At 35.5% G+C, this 22578-nt stretch overlaps 2 long non-coding RNA genes across 2 annotated transcripts; both read left to right on the top strand.

Annotated features, from left to right (window-relative positions):
• Positions 1 to 10776: 10776 nt before the first annotated feature.
• On the top strand, positions 10777 to 12566 carry LOC146907640 (uncharacterized). The gene is made up of 2 exons (XR_015019251.1): positions 10777 to 10882; positions 12295 to 12566. It is a non-coding gene; the product is annotated as an uncharacterized LOC146907640 (long non-coding RNA).
• A 3045-nt stretch (positions 12567 to 15611) lies between these two features.
• On the top strand, positions 15612 to 20626 carry LOC146907639 (uncharacterized). The gene is made up of 2 exons (XR_015019250.1): positions 15612 to 16329; positions 20394 to 20626. It is a non-coding gene; the product is annotated as an uncharacterized LOC146907639 (long non-coding RNA).
• The last annotated feature ends 1952 nt before the right edge of the window (positions 20627 to 22578 follow it).

The following is a 22578-nucleotide window of genomic DNA, read 5'->3' as shown; positions in this document are numbered from 1 at the left end:
TGCCACATGTTGACACTGGCCGTGCCAAGCTTCTGACTTGGTGGGAACATATTTTTGTCCCGTATCTTCGTATTCTTGCGCTGTATTTGCTCCAGTCCTCTTTCTTTTGCTCCAAGACACCTTCCACCATATATTTATTCCTAAAATAAAATAAAATGCAATTTGAAGTAAAATATTCTAATATAAAATAAAATGCAATAAAACTAAATCAAATCTAAAATAAAACTAAACTAAATAAGGCAATAAATTATACTATCTATGACTCATCACAGATACTGAAGTCTGTTGGAGAGCATGGCCATTTCAGCAGCATCTGGTTCAGAATCTGAACTTGATTGTTCTTCCTCTTCAGATTCAACCACTTTGAGAGCTCTTGATGACTTGCCTTTGGATGGAAGAGCTATTGATTTACTCTTCTTAGTAGACTCATGTTCATTAAGACTTAACTCATGAACTTTGAGTGAACTAACAAGATCTTCAACACTTAAAGTGTTTAAATCTTTAGCTTCCTCAATGGCAGTCACCTTTGGTCTCCATCTTGCAGGCAAGCTTCTGAGTATCTTGCTCACATGGTCAGAAGCAACATAGCTCTTCTTTAGAATTTGTAGCCCAGAGACTAAGGTTTGAAACCTTGAGTACATCTCCTCAATAGTTTCATCATCCTTCATCTTGAATAACTCGTACTGATGTACAAGCATGAGAGCTTTAGCTTCTTTGACCTTCTTGCTGCCTTCGTAGTTTGAACAGAGAGAAGCAAACATAGCTTTAGCAGTGGATTTGTCACTCATCTTCATGTACTCTGCTTTGGGTATGGCAGTGACAAGAGCTCCTCTGATAATGTGATGCTACTTGTAGAGTTTCTTCAACTCAGGAGTATGTTTCTTTCTATCCACAACAGCCCCTTCTTCATCAAGGACTAAGCCACTAACACCATCTTCTAGAATATCCCATAGTTCTTCATCTAAGCTCATGATATAACTATAGAAGTTGGTTTTCCACCAAGAAAATTCTTCAGCATCTCCGTTGAACTTTGGAATCTTTCCAACACTGGATTTCTTGTCAACATTGTAATCATATGCAACACTTTTGTTATTGTTGCCAGATCCATTTCCAGAAACAGATTCGTCAGACATGTTTTTCTCTGATCTTGGACTGTTACACTGTTAGGTGTTATCAACAGAACCAAGGCTCTAGATACCAATTGAAGGTGAGAAAAAACACAAGAAGGGGGGTTGAATTGTGTTTTGGAAAATTCTTCGTTTCTCCTAAAAACTACACTGGTCAGAAGCTAAGTGAGACCGCTTCTGAAGTGGTAATCAGAATCTAAATGCAGCGGAATAAAACAGAGAGAGAAGAAAAACGACACAAAGCAATTATACTGGTTCCTTCCACAATCCGGAAGTAGTCCAGTCCCCCTTGCACTTCCAAGGAAATTTCACTAAGAGTAATATCTGATTACAATTGCTCAAGCACACCTGCAAGAGACTTCCTTTGCTCAAGCACACTTTGCAAGAGTCTTCATTTGCTCAAGAACACAATCAAGAGACTTCCCTGCTCAAGCACAACTGCAAGAGACTTCTAACTAAACAAAATTACACAGAAAATTGTTTAAGGTTGAACACTTGATATACAATCAGAGGTGCTCACAATACAAATCAGATACAGACTCAATAACTTAAGAATTTCTAAGATGAAACTTTGAGACACAGAAATTCTAAGTGAATGCAGAACAATTTCAGCAGAGGTTTGGCACTTGTAAAAATGTTGTGAGTCTTTCGTTCAACATTGCCAATTCTCTAAGTCTTCACTCCTTTATATAGAGGTCTGAAAGAGACGTTGTGAAATTGCCAGCACATCAAAGAGTCGTTGTTGAAGCTTGATCTTTCACCAATGATCTTTTTCCTGATTTGGTTGTTGTCCTATGAAGAACTAATTTGAAATCCATTCCTTATCCAAAGGAACATCTATGCAGGCGAAGCCGTATTCTGGAGCTGTTTTCTTATCTTGTAGCGTGGACACAAAACAGAGTAGTGGAGAAGGTGGTTGTACAGTTCGTACAAAGTACAATGTCATCGCTTTCATCCAAAATTGCAAGCACATGTCTTCAAACACCTTTGAAATGACCGTTGCAAAATTCCACTGATCTTTTGTTGTCCTTTGATGAATTTCGATCCATGACACAACTCTTGAATCCTTGAATTTCTCAAATTCAGTTGATCTTCAGCTTCTGGTGAAATGGCTTCTGATAAGGCAGCTTCTGATAACGCAGCTTCTGATGATGCAGCTTCTGATAACGCAACTTCTGATGATGCAGCTTCTGGACCTCTTGTCTTCAGGAGCACTATTCTTCAGGAGCACTTTATTAACTTCAGGAGCGCTTATTCTCTTCATGAACAAGTTGCCTTCATGAGCGTCTAAGCTTTAATTTTGTTGATCCTTTTTGCTCTTTATTTGCTCATTCAGAACCAATAAATGATGTAACTTTTTAATTATGGTCCTTTACACTTGAACAAATATTAGCTAGTCCAATTTACAATTTTTAATACCTTGTTATCATCAAAACTCCTTAAGGTTCATTGTTAAACACATTTTGTTCCAACACAGATAACTGAAGAGCTTCAACACATTGGAAAGAAATGAAAGAACAGGATGCTCCACAATCAAATAAAACATTAATAGGATTTTGGCCAAGAAAACACGTACCACCAATTAAATCTTCATTAGCTTGTGCCTTCTTGCCATCCAATGAGTACACCCTTCCTCTGCTCATTGCGGTACTTACACCTTTGCCCTTGTTCTTCCTAGTTGGACAATCTACCATAAAGTGCCCTCTCTGGCCACAAGCATAACATGAATCATCTCCCATTTTGCACTGCCCAGCATGAGTCCTTCCACATTTACTGCAAGTAACAAAAGAGTTGGATGAACCCATCTGTCTTCCCTTCTGAGGAGACCCCTTCTGAGGAGACCCCCTTGGCTTCAACTTATCATGATGCCTATCAACAAAATTGCCTCTTCTTCTATCAAAGGACGTGGTACCCTCTCTGACAGCTTTATCAAAACCTCTCTCAACCTCCAAACTATTATGCACCATCTCATCGAAATTTGTTAACCTTTGCTGACTGACTACCGCATAGAGTTCACCCCTCAAAGCATGCTTATATTGGTTAACTTTCCACATCTCATTACCCGCATACTCATGGTGAGTAGAGTAATAAGATAATTCCTCAAACTTCTTTGTGAAATCTGTCACCGACATTTGACCTTGTTTCAAATGAAGAAATTCCTGCTCCTTCCTGACCTTGAACGACAAAGGAATATATTTCTCTTTCATCACTTGCTTAAAGTTCTCCCAATTCACTGGTATTCCATTTGTCACCATCCTACGTCGAGCAGTTTCCCACCAATCCTGTGCTGCACCTCGGAATTGATTAATTGCATAAACTACTTTCTCTTCATCGGTACAATTGGCCATAAGAAAAATCTTCTCCATATGCTTGATCCACCTCTTAGCTTCAGGTGGCTCCCCACTACCGTCGAACTCTAGAGGATGGTTCCGATTGAATTCTCGGAATGCTGGATTTCCCACAACTGGAGGTGGTGGATGCGGTTGATGCAATCCCGGACCTTGTTGCATAGTTGCAGCCCACTGCTGCTGGGACTGTGCGTTCTGCTGGATCTGCTGTTGCATCATCTGCATCATCTGCTAATTCTGCTGCATCATCTGTGCCCACATCTGAGCATCAGGATTAACATTCTGCTCCACATTCTGATTGGCTCTTGGCCGGCCTCGTCCTCTTTGTGCTCCAGACATTCTCACTCAAACTGTCATATTTAAGTCAAAGTGATCAATTTCAACCAAATATAACAATGAGGAAAACATCCTAAACTCAAAAGAACAACTACTTGGATTGTAATATTAATGACCCAAGGCACGATCTGAAACGACCTGCTCTGATACCAAAATGTAACGCCCAGTTTGAAATTATCTAGAATAATCAAACGTGCGTTAAAAAGTGATATTGGATACATTAATTACACAATACAGAAACGACTTTAAGTCGAGAGTTAAGATACAAAGCTTCCGAGTCATATGTTACATTATTACACACCAAAGTTTTTGCTTCATAAATCTAGTTACGAAGTCTAACAACATAACTTAAATAATATAACATATGCATCCTTAATTCAACTCCACTTTGATTTCTGCAAACTCGATCAATCCAAAGCTTTTTCCTTACCTTTTCTTTGAGCAACCTGTGAACCTGAACAAATAAGGAGTTGGATGAGACATAATGCCTCAGTGAGTTCTATCTAGCCTAGGCTAGTGATAACCTTGGGGAAGACCTATGGTCATCACGTGTCTAAATTACAACCTGCCGGTTGATTATACGTGTGTGGATTTTGCTTATCTAGACGGTAGTGCATGCTATATCCGTCGTAGATTCTTAAAATCTTACTAAAGGTCTTGCTACTCTATACATGTCATGGCGATCAAGGGAAAAGTCTAAGATCGCTATATCAAGATACGCACTAAGTATCAAGAACTATCTACCATGACACATCTCTAAGTCGGACGATTAAGTAAAACCTAACTCGTCATCGACATACTTCCTTTACTTGATTTCTAAACTTGTACATATTAAGCCATATCTTAATTCATACGCAAGCATAATACATGTTCAAACATTAAGTTAGGAGTTACCGTTGAACAATCAAGAATATCTGAATTCATTTTACAGATTAGTTCCGAGTGGAGTAACCCCGGAAGTTAATCCCTTACTACCGGTATAAATGCTTAGCAAGGCGTACCGGACTCCCTTAGTGAAGTGCGGGTCCCTTACGGCTTACCCCATTTCCCTTGGAAAACCTTTTATACCCATCCTTGATGGAATACAAAAGACACAACACTCTTTCTTGCTTAAAGATTATAAACGTATAATTCTTATCTTAACTTGTTCGTGAATAGATTAACTAATCACTATTCTTATTATTATTCAAAACTCAATACTTAACTATCTAGTTCTCGATACATATAGATCGAGGCTCTAAGTTCTTTCCCATTATCTAATTGCATAGCTTGCTACCCATTCTTAACTTAGCTTTTTCTCATGTCATGCTTTGCCATCAAAACAAATACTTGCTTCACCCTTTTTCTTTAAGAAAACTTTAGAAAGCCTATGCCTTAAGACTTTGCTATGAGGGGTTCACTTTATAAAAGGACTGTTCAAGAAAACAGCTCGAAGAACGGCAGAGGGGAAAAAGGCGAACGAACAATGCATTGCTGCACTGACTCACTCGCCGTGGCGAGTACATGAGCCCGCGAGGCGAGCAGCCTTACTCGCCATTGCGAGTAGAAGGCGAGCAACACCCCCCTTCCGGCCTTCGAGCTCGCCGTTGCGAGCAACTTACTCGCGAGGCAAGCTTTGACAATTCAGAATCACCTAAAATGGTGTTTTTGATCAAAAATCCTCATATACAAGTATCCCAAAGCATAATATGACCTTAATGAACATATAAACCTGTAAAACAGCCTTAAAGCAAGTATTCATAAGCAAAACAAGCATCACATGAAAAGGGGTAAATAATCTATATATATAAACCCTAAATAAAAACAACTTCTATTTCACAAGCAACACACCAACCCTTGGGAAGGATCTACCTAAGAACTCACCTTAAATAAGTTGACAACAAGCTCAAGTTCTTGAAGACAAAGTCCTAAGAGCAAAACCCTAGATGAGAGAGAAGTGTGTTGGAGAAGCTTGCTTCCAACCCTTTACCAACACCCTTAGCAAAACCTTACTTAGTTCTAACTTATGGAAGATTAAGAGAAGATTGAATGATGTGTGTAGAGGAGAGTAGAGGAAAGAAAATTCTTAGAGAGAAGGGAGAGCAAAAGTTGCAAACCCTAGAGAGAGAATGGAAAGAAAGTTATGAAGATTTGTGGTCCTAACCCACATAAATATCTTCTCCGCGTGAAAGGTCTAAAATACCCCTTGCATCACTTGTTTGCATTCTATCGTTCCAATTAATATATCAGTCTTTAAAAGCGGGATGTTACACATTTAGTGATACCAAATATTTTTATTTCCTTTCTTCAACCTCGCGAATATACACACACATTAACATTTAGAGTAATATTTTATGTCCGTCTGTCTGTTTTTTTGTTACGCTAATGCACATAATTTTTTTTAGTGTTGCTTGGTTGAGTGCTACCTCGCCGATTTTTTTTACTATTTTCCAATTTTTATATTTTTAAAAACATTTAACTATTTTCCAATTTTTTTATTTTTAACTATTTTCCAATTTTTTTCTCCCAAATTCAGTTGCTTCTACACCGCCGTGGTGGGAGATTAAAATACCGTTGGACCCGGTTTATTTTCAACTTCTCTACATTTTTAAGGAGAAGTTAGGTCAAATACAATATCAATTAAGTACTTACTAAAAATGTACTTTTTTTTAATGCATAAAATTGAATGGAATGAGCTTTGGTCAAAAGTTGTTGAATGCTACTTCAAAAAACTACTTCTCGACAATTTATTTCACAAGCATCTTTCTTAGATTCACTTTTGAAACCTTTTCTTTTATTTTTTAATATTATATTTCAATATGTATTTTTCTTCCATTTATTTTTTTTTGAACCGTTCCATTTAATTTTTTTTAAAGAGGTCCCATTTAATTTTATTACCTTTTTTTAAAGGAATTTTATGATCTTTTTATCACTTATATCTTTAATTTCAATATCATTTAATCATCACAACCTCACAAATATTTTTATTCACGCTGTCATTTAATGATACCAAATATTTTTATTTTCTTTCTTCAATCTCGCAAATATATAAACACACACATATTAGCGTTTAGAGTAATACTTTATGTGTGTCTGTTTTTTTTGTTACGCTACTGCGTATAATTTTTTTTGACGTTGCATAATGCGTATGATTATTTTTATAAAATTTTGATTTTAATTAAAAGTAAAATTGTAGATGTCTTTTCTTCAAAAAAGGTCTAGATGCCTAAAAAAAGTTATACTTATATATATATTTTGCACCTTTATATTGTAACAAACTATGCATATTTTTTTCTTATTCAAAAAAACTAAACAAAGATGTTTCCTTGACACCAACAATGTAACAAATATAATATCATATACTATAAATTCTTATCTTTTTGAAAGACACCAAAAATATGGTATTCTAATAACGAAATTTGTTATAGAGTATAATTGAAATAGAAAAAACCAACAATTTTGATATTATTTATGTTATTATTTCAGGCTCCTTAAATTGTTTCTCCTATTCAAATATTTAACAAGTCATTTATATGATGATACAGATTTGTATTCATGTCACAAAAAATAAACGTTATTGAGTAAATATAGTATTTGTAAAAAAAAAATATCTTTTACTTTTTAACATTTTTAGCCTTCAGAAAATATTTTAAACATTTTTATTTATTATGTTAATTCATAATAAATTCAAAGTTTTGTCCTCGTGAGATTAGCTCAAATGATAGGAACAATGCATAAATATATGCCAAGTCCGAGGTTCGAACCCCGGACACCATAAAAAAAAATCAAAGTTCGTACAATATTTTGCCAAACAACATTTAACTTAAAAATAGCTTTAAAACTAAAAAAACAAAGAAACCAAATAACTTTAGCTTCTTTCTTAAAGACCTTTATTTTAACTTTGTTTTGAAGTAACTTTTAGACCGTAAAAAACCTTGGCCAAATGGTATATAAGTTTAGCTAGGAACACTGTTTCACTTTCTTCTTCATAAGAGGTCATTTTCTTCCTTTTTTTCATGGTTCTGATAACATACATGACTTGAGTTGACTGATTTTTATGGCTTGAGGGGTTCATTTTTCGACACTGTTTTAGTTTTTCCTTCATCATAGGCGGTTTTCTTGCTTTTTTCAAGATTCTGCATTTTAAGGTTTTTTTTTAATTGTTAGTGGATTATGTACCAGAAATTGTTATGTTGCATGATTGTAGAAAAATCTTTCTTTGTTATGTGGAGTATAGTAGAGGTCATGATGATTGAATTTTAATCCATGGTAAGGTTTTGACACAATTGTTATTTTAACTTTTGGTACTGTAGTTGAAAAAAAAATTGATTCATGTGGGTTAATTTAGTTTTTGTGAGTAATCCTAAAGCTGTAATAGTTTTCATATTTGGTTTATTCTTTCCTATATCATTGAGTCGTATGAAAGTTGATTGGTGTAAATTTGTTTTGGTCATATCATTGAGATCCAAAAATTTGATGATACAGAAATTTGTGCATTTAAGATCTGGTTGATTTGATGATGCAAAAATTGATCACATAGAAACATGTTAGCTTCTTTCGATATCAGAATGAATAAAGGGATTAAAATTAAATGATGTATTATTGTATTTCTATATAGGACTTTCAATTTCAAGGGATTATGACTACATTAAGGATCTCAAAAATGATTTGGACATTTGGAAATAGGATTTTGAGTGTTGGAATCTTGGATTGTGACTGGTAGTAATGAGAATCAACATATGAAGTCCATTATTTGTGATGCAAATGTTAGATGAGTTAGTTAAGATTTGTTGTAATTTCCTTTGTGATTTATCAATGTTACTTATTAGTGTACATTTTAATTTATTTATATTTTTTGGTTTCTTTCTCGGGTTTAGGGTGATCGAGTTCATGTAATAACTCGATATAGAGAATTGGAGCATTGGAAACTTTGATCGAGGAAAACAAGACTTATACTTTGTATAATTGTCATGTGTTTGATAATGACATTGCATTTAATATCTTTAAGGTTGTTTTTGGTTCTGGTACAAAGGTGCAGGAGTATGACAAGTTAACTAACGTTCTTACTCATGAATTTCGCTTTAAGTCATTTAAGGAAATTCAAGATGGAAAATTCAAAACTGACATTTTATATGGTATAGTTATGTGCTTTAATTTATTTTTGTGCTTTCTCAGTTTATAATGTTCTTATAGATGTAATTTTTTTTAAAGAAATCATCGGGCTTCTTCGTGAGATTGTCAAGACAACGCCAATTGGGACTAGAAAGAAACCGTGTACCAACATTGTATTGAAAGATAAAAGGTATTATTTTCTAATTTGTCAGCATCAAATGATAGGATTTGGTATAAGTTTGATAATGACCTGAAAGATGTCTTTCCTTATGCAGTGGGAATATAGTTGATGTAACACTATGGGAAAAATACTCCGTAGCTTTATCATTTACCATCTATTTATCTTGAGTTCTTTGCTTCCATTTTGTAGTCAATAGTTAGATTTGAGATCCTGCATGAGTTCTATTGTGAAAGAGATGGATTTGGCCAACTGCATATGCAGCAAGGTTCTTATTTATCTGCAATTTGTTTTGTACCCAGCACTTCCCAAATGAGATATCAAGGACATTTCTAAAAGGAACACGGAAAACAATCACATTCATCGACAAACAAGCTCAAAAAAGGTATAAGTGTCGCTTGATAACGGCAAAGAGAGAAAGTTACGAAAAATACTTAGGCGGCCAATGGTTCAACTTTTGCCGAGAACATATGTTAGAGGTAGGTGATAAGCTAATTTTTGATCTAGAGAAGCCACCTAAAAACATGCACGTTCAAGTCGTTCCCAAATAAAGTTTTGGTCAGGGGCGGATCCAGTGTGCAATGAGGGTGTGCACCTGCACACCCTGAACTTTAGGAAATTGCACCAATATCCTTATTTGTTTGCACCTATGACCACCCTGATTTTTTCAGTTTGCACCTATAGCCCAATATTTTACATATAGACCCCAAGTATCTCTCACCTCATTTAATATAACTGACACTATCACCTCTTTTTCTTTACTGTTCTGTACAAATGTCATGTCTGGCATGTCTGGCATTGTTTAATTCTTTTTAAAAGTTGACTATTGTGCCAATGCCAATTAATATTATGAGGAGTAATATATATTCTGACGCAGTTCTTATGCCAAAATGGATTAAAGGGGAATCAAATCGAACTCATGTACCCAATAATGTAGGTTAAAAATAATTTACCACCAGGCTACATGAATTGTTATATTAATTTATAACAAGTATTATATATCACCCTTTTCATTTTCTTATTTTATATTTTTCATTTATTCCTTCTTTTTTCTTCCATCTCAAGAGATTATGAATATAATTACTACTCCCTCCGGTCACATTTATAAGCAAAAATGTATTTTTTTAGGTTCATTGAATACATAATGTATTTGGTCTCCATATTGACCAAATACATTAAGTATTGAATGAATCTCAAAAGTGTTTTTTTGCTTATAAATGTGACCGGAGAGAGTAAGTGTTTTATTTAGTGTAACAAACATAATATGAGTATATGTTCTGTTTTTTTTCTTTATTACTTAAAAAATGTATCAGAATGCTCTTAATCGGAGCATGCAAACCTTTGTGTGATCAAAGAATATGTTACTTTGTCAATGTTCTCATATGCATTTGATTATTTGTTCTGATGCACTCAAGAGTGACTAAGAATGAATTTAATTAACTGGGAATAGGTGTAACACCCTATTTATCTATTTAATTATTTTATTGGGTTTAGAGTCTAATTATATGATTTAATTGATTATGTGATATGTTGTTATTTTGTTAAATGGCTTTATTTTATTATTTAGTAGAATATGATTAAAAATAGAATAATTAGACTTGAAGGGCTGAATTAGAATTTAGAGGAGTTTAGTGGAATTAAATAGAATTAAGAGAATTGGTTAAGGAATATAAGAATAGGAAAACTAAGAGTCAGAGAGTTTTTCACGTAAAACAAGTTTTTGGGAGAAAAGGGAGAAACCAAGATAAGAGAAGAGCCAGAGAAGAGAAAGCTTGTAGAACCTTGTAATCAACCAATCTAAGGTAAGGGTGGGATTAACTTTCTCTAATTTTAGGTTGTATAATTCTGAAATTGAGTTTAGCATGTTGTTGTTTGTGAATTTGTGAATTTGGGAATTAGGTTTTGAAGTCGTAATTGGTTGTTAATAGAGTAGAAAATCCACTGAATTTGTGTATAATCGATGTTCAGGTTGTAGAATAATCATAGTTTAAGTTTCCTATCAAATTTGGGATTTGGGTAGATGAAATTTGGGTTTTTGGGTAAAAAATGGAGTTTTCCCGAGAGCTGCCTCTGACATCATTCTCTGTTTCATGTTTTTGCGTCTTTTTCACACGTTTCTGTTTTGAATTGGCTTTTGGTGTAAACATGAAAGTTTTAGATAATTTTGTTAGCTTTCCAGTGGCTTTGGTTTGACTTGAAAATGATTTTTGGTTTTTGAGTTATAATGAAAATACTCCAAGGAGGTCTTAGCGAAATTGCACAGTGACAACATTCTCTATTTCATGTTTTTGCATCTTTTTCACACGTTTCTGTTTTGAATTGGCCTTTGGTGTAAATATGAAAGTTTTAGATAATTTTGTTAGCTTTCCAATGGCCTTGGTTTGACGTGAAAATGATTTTTGGTTTCTGAGTTATAATGAAAATTCTCCAAGGAGGTCTTAGTGAAATTTTATGAAAATTCCGCATAACTATTTCTAAGTCAACCAAAACTTATGGATTGTCTCCAAACTTCAAAGCTTGTGTACTATGAGTTCAATTAAGGTGTTTAAGAGTATTTAACCTATGTTGTGATGAATCTAACTTGGTTTGACATGAATATCTTTGATTGATGAATTATTATATGAATGTATATGTTGATGAATATGATGTTACATGATGTTGTTCATAATTGATTAATTATGAAATTATGATGCGAAGTCGTCGTTGTCGTCGTTTCCGTTGTTGTCGCCAATGTCGTTAAAGTTGTAAGTTGTTGTCGATGTCGTTGAAGTTGTTGTTGCATTTGTTGCTGAGTCCATGCATAATCATTCATATAAGTTGGGGGCTTGATGCCCTATTGAATGTATAATCATTCATATAAAGTTGTGGGCTTGATGCCCTGTTGAATGCTTGATCATTCATACCACGTTGAGAGCCTATGCTCTATAAGTTGGGGGGTTGATACCCTGATTGGTACCACATGCATAGTGCATTGTCGTTGATGTCGTTGTCGTTTGCATTGACGTTGATGTTGAGTTTTCGGTGTTGTCGTCGTGTTGTCAAGTTGTCGAAATAATTAATGAGTTGTTATTGAGAAATTATGTGAAACATTAACATTGTTTAATTGTTGTTGGTTATGTTGTTAAATTCTGTTGATGAATTATATGCTTATTATTATTGAATGTGAATATCACCCCTTCTGTTTGAATGTTGCCTCTACGTGGGTAACGTGCAGATAACCAGGATTAGTTGCTGATGTGAGTTGACTCTCTCACGCGTCATCTTAGGGTCGCTCTGATACGTAACGGGATGGAGATATTCGCATTGTTTTCTATTTGTTACGTATTACTATGAATAATGTTGATGAACCATTTGAAATGGAATTTTTAAGAAGTTGTTTATGTTGAGGCCGTAGTGTCTTTTTGTTGAATAATGAAATGTTTTTCCGCTGCGATGTAATTTGAATTATTGATAAAAGATGTTTAAATAAATAGTAATTTTACTCTATTTATCTTTTAAAGAAGTGTGACATCCTGTTTAAGTTGAATACTTTGATTTTTATGTATTATTTTTACATGTTGGGAAAACGGGGTGTTACAATAGAACTTAGGGGGAGCTTGCAAACGTCACCTTAATGGACTATCACAGACTCAGGGGGAGCTTGCAAGAACAGATAAAAAAATTCGAGTTGTCAATCCTACTTTTCATTTACAAATCAATTTTCAAGATTAGCGATGCGGATTTTCAATTGAAATTGAAAAAGCATTAAGAACAAACAAGTACGAAATTAAATTGGACACAAGAAAAATATAAATGAATGAAAACGTTATTAATTGAATCTAAAAAATAAGAAGGGGTTCATCTTAGACCCTAATCAAAGAGGTTTAGTTACTCCTGACAACAGACATCGTAACAAAACAATAGAAAAAAAAACCTAGAGAGAACAAGGAGGATCGAATCCTGCCTTGAAACTCTGATGCTTGACCCTTTCCTAGAACCGTTAACTTTCTGAATCAAAAATAATGAGTGCTAAGGTCTCTATTTATAGCATATATATATATATATATGATTACTTAGGGTTTAAGAGAAGAAAAATGGGATTTCTCCACCGTTTCTGCTTGAAATACTAGCTGCAGGCGATTTTTGCCCGCAGATGTGCATGACGGGGGCGCATGGCCTACGCAAGCGGCGCAGAAGGCAGCCCTTATTGTGCAAAATCTTGTGCTTTCGTCCCGTTTTCGATCGTTCTTCCGTCTGGAAACTCTTAGGTGTTGGAACAAAATGTGTTTAACATTGCCTCTTTGAGTTTTGATGATAACAAAGTATTAAAAGTTCAATTGGATATGCTAATAGTTGTTCAAGTGTGCCGGACCATAGACTAAAATCTATAAGTCTTAAAATAAGATATTGATTCTGATAGAACAATTGAGAGCAAAAGAATTTACAAGGGAAGCTTAGTTGCAAGTCTGAGTCTGAAGTCACCAGAGTCTTAAGTGAAGAACCTAAAGTTGGCAAAATGAATATTCGAAGACACACATGTGTAGAAGGAATAGAAGACTGAAGTAACGGTTATTTCAGAGGAATTAGAAGACATTGGATGCTTATCCACAGAGAAATGACAGTGGAAGAACAATAGTACAATTGTACAACCACTACTCCAACATTTTCTGCGCATAGTACTACTACTACAACTATGTCTCTGCTGGTTAATTCTCCATACAAGGAATGGTTTTCAAATTATTCCCTCCCAGAATATTAACCAAATCAAGCAACATATCATTGATGATTGATCAAGGTTCTACAACGACTCTTTGATGTGCTGACAACTCTACAACGTCTCTTTCATATCTCTATATAAAGGAATGAAGACTTGAAGATCAGTAGATATTCTACAGCATTTAAAATTGTGCCAAAACTCTGCTGAAATTGTTGTGCATCAAACACTTAGAATTTCTTAACAACTTTCATATCTTAGAAATTCTAGAGTCTTAAGAGTCTGATTTGTTTTGTATTGTGAACATATCTGATAGTATATCAAGTGTTCAATTAAACATATTTCTTTGTAATTTGTTTGTTTAGAAGTCTCTTGCTTTTGTGCTTGAGCATAAGAAATCTCTTGCTTGTGTGCTTTAGTATTTGAAGTCTTTTGCTTGTGTGCTTGAGCATTTGTAATTAGATTGGATTATAGTGAAAGTCTCCTTGGAAGTGCAAGGGGGACTGGACTACTTCAGGATTGTGGAAGGAACCAGTATAATTGCTTTCTCTCTCTCTCTCTCTCATATCTTTTATATCCGCTGCATTAGACTCTGACATTGCTCCAGACTCTGAACTTTATCAGACTCTGGACTCTGGACTTAGTTTAAAAGAAGAAAAAGATAACACAATTCAACCCTCCTTCTTGTGTTTTTCTCACCTTCATTAGGAACTTTGTTGTGAATTCGATGAGAAAACACACCAATAACAACTTGATGTGTGGAGCAAGGAATAATTAAACAACCAAAATCAAAGTGTATGAAACAATTATAAACACAAGTCAAAAGTAGAAAACAACGAGAGAGAAAAGAAGAGAGAACACAAAATAAGAGAGAACCCAGTTCGGTCCAAATTGACCTAGTCTGGGGGAGAGAGTAGCCCTCCGTTTCTATAATGATGAGTAACTTTAAAAAAGAGATATCAATGGGTTACAATAATAAGTCTCCCGCCTAATTCTACCCAAAGTCCCATTCTCTTCCCGTAACCAAGAGACTCAATCCTAATAGTGTTTCCCAAGGTGAATCAACCCTTAAACCCTAATGTTTGTTCCAAAGAGACAAACTGTAATATCCCGCGTAATTTTAAATAAATTGTCGTATCAGTTACATGTCAGAACGGAAATAATTTTCAAATGATTAATTACTTATTGAGAAATTGACGATATTTGGTAAGTTTCTCGTATTACTATTCCAACGGACATGAGAAATTAAATGGTTACAAATTAACGGAGGATAATTGTGTCTTTTCCCTTGAAGGGCATTTTGGTAACTTGGCACTCGAGATATTTTTTTAAAGAAGTGGAAACAATTTTTTCCTCACTTTCTCTATTCTTCAAGGCCATTCTAGAAATTTTTCCTCTTCTCCTTTTCCCTCAAAATATCGGCCATCACCCTCCTTTACCATAAGCACCTCCAACTTCAACAATTCATCATGAATCATGTCTTAATGAGTTTCTAGTGAAGTGTTAAGCAAGCATCAAGTTTCAAATCTACTTCCTTTCTCTAAATTTTCTTTCAAACTATTCCCTCCTTCAAGTCTCCAACTCTTCCTTTTCATCCAAATTTCATGGGAATACACCTATAAGCTTGCTCCTAGAGCACTCAAGAGTGGAACAATCACAAGGTAAGTGGCAAAATCTCATTCTCTCTTTCTTTCCCTTGAAACCGCCTACTTACATGAGCATAACCACCTCTTCATGGAAATTCATTTAATTCAAGCTTTGGTGTATGTTGTATGTGTAATATGAAGATGATTATGTCTGGTAATGGTATTTAGGGACATGGTATGAAGAATGGTTATAAGCTAGAAGCTAAAAGCCATAACTTGTTCCAAAAGCTCCATAATTGATTTTTTTAAAGTTAACATGCTAGGATTGCTGTAGAAATGGGACAGGAGATGTGTATACATGTTTGATTTGATTTTGGAAAATTTGAGCAGAAATTGAATTGTTTAGAGGTCATAAGCTGTCAGTTAAGCTGTTTTGAGCAAAATGCCTTAAATGACTAAGTTGTGAGTTCAAACTACTGTATAAGTGGTTCATAGGGCTAATAATACATGTTGGAACTTCTGTGTTAAAGGTTGGGTCGAAATTTATGTGATAGAAGTTATAAGTTGCTAGTTAAGCCGTTGAAGAATAGCTTAAGTTGAAAGTTAAGTCGTTTCAAGTATTATTTTCTGAAGAACAGCTTATGAGAGATATGCTTAATTGACATATGAGTAATGAAAAAATGATAAGCTGTTTTAGTAATGTTAAAAGTGCTTAAATGATAATTAAGCTGTTTTAGAAGTGCTTAAATAGCCAAACGGCGAACTTCTATTGCAGGGACTGAAATGAAATTTTTGTGTAAGCTGGTTGATGAAGTAAGGCTATGTCACGAGTGGTTTGAATTGTTTCATAAGGGGCAAGACCTATAAGCTAAGGCATAAGCTATTTTGGGAAAGTGATTATGGAGTTTTGGAGATAGCAGAGCTGCAGATTTTGGGATAAGCTGCTTGCATTTTGCAGGAATGATTCACGGTGAGTTCCTTTAGATAGAAAAACTTCCCTTTGGGTAGTTATAATATGTCACTAGAATGAAAGTTTAAGATATTGTACATTAGAACATAATTTAGTGACATTATGATTTAAGGTTCACACCCTTGCTAGTGTACTCTAAAATAGATTTTATGTTGATAAGTATGCTTATGGTAATGTAGGAGTTAGAGGAAAATTATTATGATAAGTTTTACGTGAGTATGAATAAATATGCAATTTCGGCTAACATTCCGGAAAGTGAGAATTGTTGGATTTTATTACTTTATTTCGACTCTTAGCTAATATAAATTATACTTTTAAGGTGATATGATGGTTTGGATTGGCTAAGACTCTAAATTCTCATTTTTATCGAATATGTATATGTAGCCGAAATTGTATTATGAATACCCTCTGATCATATACTACCATAGTGTATATTTATTATTTGTGTAAAAGAATGTTTAGAGTAAATTAGCCATTGGAACAAATCATTCATGAGTAGATTTCCAATCATTGGAAAGAAAAGAATTCTAAGTATGGAAGTTCGACTTAATTAGTCGAATTTAATTTATCAGGATATGGGGAAATTTTATAATCTTTTAGGAATGGCATATGAAAACGATATGCCTAGAACCTGAATAGGTTAGTATAAGAAATAATTTCAGAAGTATTTTCATACTATTATTTCTAGTCGTCGGAGAAGAAATGCCATTGTTTCATTGATGGTTAATGGAGAATTAGTGGAAGGTGTGCAGCCAATCCGCAAAGTAGTCTTTGATCATTTTAAGGATCATTTTGCGGAGCAACAGGTATTAAGACCGGGTGTTGGAAATTTGCAGTTTCGTCAATTGTCTCATGTGGAAGGTAGCGGCCTTATTAAACCATTTTCAGAAGAGGAAGTAAAAGCAGCGGTGTGGGATTGTGATAGTTATAAAAGTCCTGGTCCAGATGGTGTGAATTTCGGGTTTATTAAGGATTTTTGGGAAGACATTAAAGGCGAAGTGATGCGTTTCATATCAGATTTTCATCGCAACAGCAAGTTATCAAGAGGTATTAATTCTACTTTTATTGCTCTTATACCAAAAGTTGATAGTCCTCAGAGAGTTCAAGATTTTCGACCCATTGCATTGGTGGGATGCTTGTATAAAATATTGTCCAAAGTGTTAGCCAACAGGTTGCGAATGTATATTGGTCGGGTTGTATCTGAGACTCAGACAGCTTTTGTGAAAGATCGTCAGATTTTAGATGGCATTCTAATTGCAAACGAAGTGGTTGATGAGGCAAAAAAGAATAAAAAAGAGCTGATGCTTTTTAAAGTTGATTTTGAAAAAGCTTATGACTCGGTTGATTGGGGGTATCTGGATGCGGTAATGCAAAAAATGGCGTTTCCGGTGTTATGGAGGAAATGGATAAAAGAATGTGTCTCCACAGCAACTGCGTCTATCCTAGTAAATGGAAGTCCAACTGACGAGTTTCCCATACAAAGAGGATTGCGTCAGGGAGATCCACTTTCTCCTTTCTTATTTTTATTAGCTGCAGAGGGTCTGAATGTTATGATGAAATCGGCGGTGGAAAATAATTTGTATACGGGTTATGGGGTCGGGTTGTCAAATTCGGTGGTGGTGTCTCATTTGCAATTTGCAGATGATACTTTGCTTCTTGGTGAAAAAAGTTGGGCCAATGTCCGAGCGTTACGGGCCGTGTTGAATTTATTTGCTGATATGTCTGGGCTAAAAGTTAATTTTAATAAAAGTCTTTCGGTTGGCATTAATATTGGGGATACATGGTTGACAGAGGCAGCTTCTATCTTAAATTGTAAAGTGGGCAAAATACCGTTCTTGTATCTTGGTTTGTCTATTGGTGGTGATCCGCGCAGACTCGCTTTTTGGGATCCTGTGGTGTCAAATATTAAATCTAGATTGATGGGGTGGCAAAGTCGTTTCTTATCTTTTGGGGGCCGTTTAGTTCTTCTGAAATCTGTCCTGACCGCGCTTCCTGTCTATGCTCTTTCCTTTTTCAAGGCTCCGTCAGGTATCATTTCTCTCATTGACTCTATTTTTACAAAAAAATTTTGGGGAGGGAGTGAGGATAACAGGAAAATTTCCTGGATTGCTTGGAGTTCTATTTATTTGAAAAAGGAGTGTGGAGGATTGGGGGTGAGACAGTTAAAGGAGTTCAACGTAGCTCTATTAGGTAAATGGTGTTGGAGGATGTTGGTAGATAGGGAGGGGTTTTGGTATAGGGTATTGGTGGCGAGATATGGAGAGGAGGCAGGGAGGTTGGAGGTTGGGGGCCGGAGTGCATCACCGTGGTGGAAGGAGGTAGCGAAGATTAGGGATGGTGTTGGAGAGGCGCATGGGGGCTGGTTTGCAGCGAGGGTTTCGAAGGTTTTAGGTGAGGGATCGAATACGTTTTTCTGGTATGATAGATGGATTGGAGATGTTCCTTTGTGTAGGAGATTTGTCCGCTTGTTTGATCTTGCGACAAATAAGCTTAGCACGGTTGCCGACATGTTTAGGCTTGGTTGGGGGGAAGAGGGAGAGGCGTGGAGTTGGAGGAGACGTATGTGGGCTTGGGAGGAAGAACTTTTAGGGGAGTGTAGGACTTTACTTGCTAATGTTGTTGTGCAGTCTAATGTTCTTGACAGGTGGCAGTGGGATCCAGATCCTATTGACGGTTATACAGTAAGAGGTGCATATCAGTCATTAACAACTATGGACTTACCAACAATCGATGGAGGTGAAGCTCCAGTTTGGCACAATAAGGTTCCGCTGAAGGTTTCCATCCTTGCTTGGCGTCTAATGAAGGATAGGTTACCAACTCGAAGCAATCTTCTCAGGCGTGGAATACTTGCAGCTACAGACACCGCTTGTATATCAGGTTGTGGCATGGAAGAAACCGCCTCCCATATTTTTCTTCATTGCGAAATTTTTGGTTCATTATGGCAGCACATTAGGTCTTGGATTGGTATGTCTGGAGTAGATCCGCATAACATAAGTGAGCATTTCCATCAATTTACTCACTTCACAGGTTACTCGAAGGCACGCCGATCATTTTTACAACTAATATGGCTACTGTGTGTTTGGTTGATATGGAACGAACGTAATAACAGGTTGCACAAGAACAAGGAAACACCGATCACTCAGTTGTTAGAAAAGGCAAAATATTATTCGTTATGGTGGTTAAAAGCTAATAACACCAATTTTGTGTATGGTTCTCAAAGATGGTGGTCGGACCCTATGCTTTGTTTGGGTTTCGACTGATCTATATTGTAATATTTTGTTAAACATTCTCTTTTTCGGGGTGAGTTCTTTGGTACATCTTGTACCGAGAATTTTTCACTGCCGATGTTAATATATATCATTTTCATTTCTTCAAAAAAAAAGAAATAATTTCAGAATAAAGACGAAATTACTACGTCTTTATTATTAGACTCAGAATGTTATTACTACAGGGAAATTAGTTAAGATAAGTTATTCATCTCTATCTCCCCGTTAGTAGTGGAGTTGAGGATTAACTCAGTTATCAGAAATCAGTTCAAGTTATAATATTAAAACATGTTTAAGCTGTGGCTTTCGCTATCCCGCCAGTTGGATACGAAAGGTTCCCGCCAGTTGGAACGGGCACTATCCGTGAGGATGACCCCACAATATTCAGAGGAGTCTGGTATCCCCGTCAGTTGGGTTCCCGCCAGTTGGAAATATTTATATATATACCGGTTAGCAGAGGAATAAATTCCGGGGTTACTCCACCTGGGTTTATTCGTAAAATCAACTCAGATAATATTGTTTGTTCAACGCTAACATTTCTAACATAATATGACAGACATCATGACTATAATTATGAGTATGATTTCAGCATTAGTATCAGGATTGAATCAGTATTTCAGATAGCGATCCTAGTTATACCCCGATCGCTCAGTTATGCATGACAAACTGTATAAACCCAAAAAGGGTTGAGTTTAGAGACATATGGCGATCCTAGGTTCCTTGAGATTGCCTACAGCCTAGGATAGTTGGAACTCACTGAGACATTCCGTCTCACCCCAATCCCTTTTATTTTTACAGATCAGCAGGTTGTACGTGGCAAGGAGACAATACAGGAGGCTGAATGATATATTTTCACATGCTCGTGTTGTACTAGTTCAGATTATTTATTACGATTTCAGACGTGTATTCAGAAAGCAAATGTACGATCCTGCAGTGATGTATATATTTATTCAGTCGAAATTTTATTATTGTAATTTTAATGTATCCAGTACTAAATTTAACGCACATTCTAAATATTCTAGATAAGTTTAGTATGGGCGTTACAATTTGGTATCAGAGCTGGTCGATTCAGATCGTGCCTTGGGTCATTAGAATTCAATAAAACGTAGTGGGACCATTGGGTTCCGGATATTTATTCTAAATGTCATATCTAGCTGAGCCTGATCAACTCAACCTAGTATGTGACAGCTAGAACAAATGTCTGAGAGCTGAATAGGACCTAGGAGGAATGAAGCACGCGGAGAAGGAAAGTCAAGGTGTCAGGTTCTATAACGAATTTTGATGAGGAAGTATTCAAGGACAAATGGTGGCTGGTAAACTGAGAAGTTGAAGGTTCTCCAAGGACATAAGAGAAATGTTAAGATTAAGACGGAGTATTCTGGTATTGTTGAACGACACTTTTTATGTGGATACCGTAGAAGTAAGATATTCAGGGTGACTAAGGGATGATTGCAACTTTGACAGGAGCCACAATAAAAGAAGCATAAGCAAGGTATAGAAGAAATGAGTATTTCTAAAGGCGTAACTAGAACTGCGGGATCAGAAGAGGAATTTAATATGAGAAAATTATCAGACGAACAATGGAATTCATAAACTCGTGGATGTAGAGTATGTAAGAAGTGAATGACTCGAATGACGAAACAAGCCAACTTTTGATGTTTGAGTTGTTAAGTGAACTAATTAAGGATTAAGTAAATTATTTTGGAGCAGACAAGGAAATCCCCTCAATGCGAGCATTGAATGGACAACGTAAGTCAGATAAACTATGTTGGATTAGTCGCACCTCTCGAAATTTAAAGTGCTAGATTTATGAATCAGTAAAGTGAAGATGCTATGCAGCATAAGAGTCAAGAAGGATGAATAAATAGTAGTGGAAAGATCCTTACGGATTAGAGCACGATTTGGATGTATTTTTTTATTAGCAAGGAATTGCAGAAAAGTTAAACTAATAAGAATTGCACGCTAAGGAAATTGAATAAGACCCCTTGCATTTATCATGATATTAAGTTGTTCTTCGAACTAAGAAATACAAGTATAACAGTAAGTGGAAAGAGATCCCGGTAATGGTCAGAGACAAGATGTAACTTTTAATCGAAACAAAAAAAAATGAAATGAAGACTGAATAAGAAGTTGCCAAAGTACAATGAACTAATGGACGAATTATGTCAAGGACAAGAATGTATTTTAAGGTTCTGCTACAGGTAAAATTGTCGCTAGTGTAAAAGAGTTAAGAACGAAGTAAAGTATTGAGGAGTTAAACATTTTTATCTGATGATTTTTCTTATGCAAGTGTCTTGAAAACCAAAAGAATGATTTTGTTAACTAAATCAAATTTTGGGAGTCGAAGTTATTACAGAGGAGATCGTAAGTGTAACTGTCATTACAGACAAGAACAAATTGGAAATAAGCCTCAAATATTCAAGTATGTTTTAGTTCATAAATAATGTGAATGTGAGAATCATTCAAGGAACACTTTGCGAGAACAAGTACGTAGTGCATGTTTAAAGAAAAAAATTGCAGTACTTGAAAATGACTCATCAGTGATTATAAGTCTGTGCTCGAAATAGCAAGAAGTGTAGAGTTAGCCACATGATCATAACATGTAGTAATGAGATGGAGAAATTTACAGTATGGTTGGAGCAGTATGCCTAATCGAAGTGAACTAATAAATCAGAGTAGCGCAGCGAAATATTAATCAGCAAGACGTAACATGATGTGCAAAAGTTTAAGACTTTGAATGAGATATTTATGGGAAATTTTAAGAGACGAATTAAACAAATTTCCAAACCGCATAATTCACAGATATTAAAAAGTTCAAGTAGTAAGAGTAGGATGAAGGTGTTCCTACCTTATTAAATATAAGAAATTGGAATCACTTATAGTATGTAACCCGGTTAATCGACGCAGTGATTTCGAAGAATGACTTAGAAGTATTAGATTAGTTAAAAGGAGTCATGTATGAGGCAACGAATATGAATGTTGT

This window comes from Medicago sativa, chromosome 7 (assembly GCF_051527215.1).
Source record: "Medicago sativa cultivar Bolivia chromosome 7, Bolivia_mono, whole genome shotgun sequence".
NCBI lineage: Eukaryota > Viridiplantae > Streptophyta > Magnoliopsida > Fabales > Fabaceae > Medicago > Medicago sativa.
Note: the sequence above shows the minus strand (reverse complement) of the source record. Positions and strands in the feature narration are given on the sequence as shown.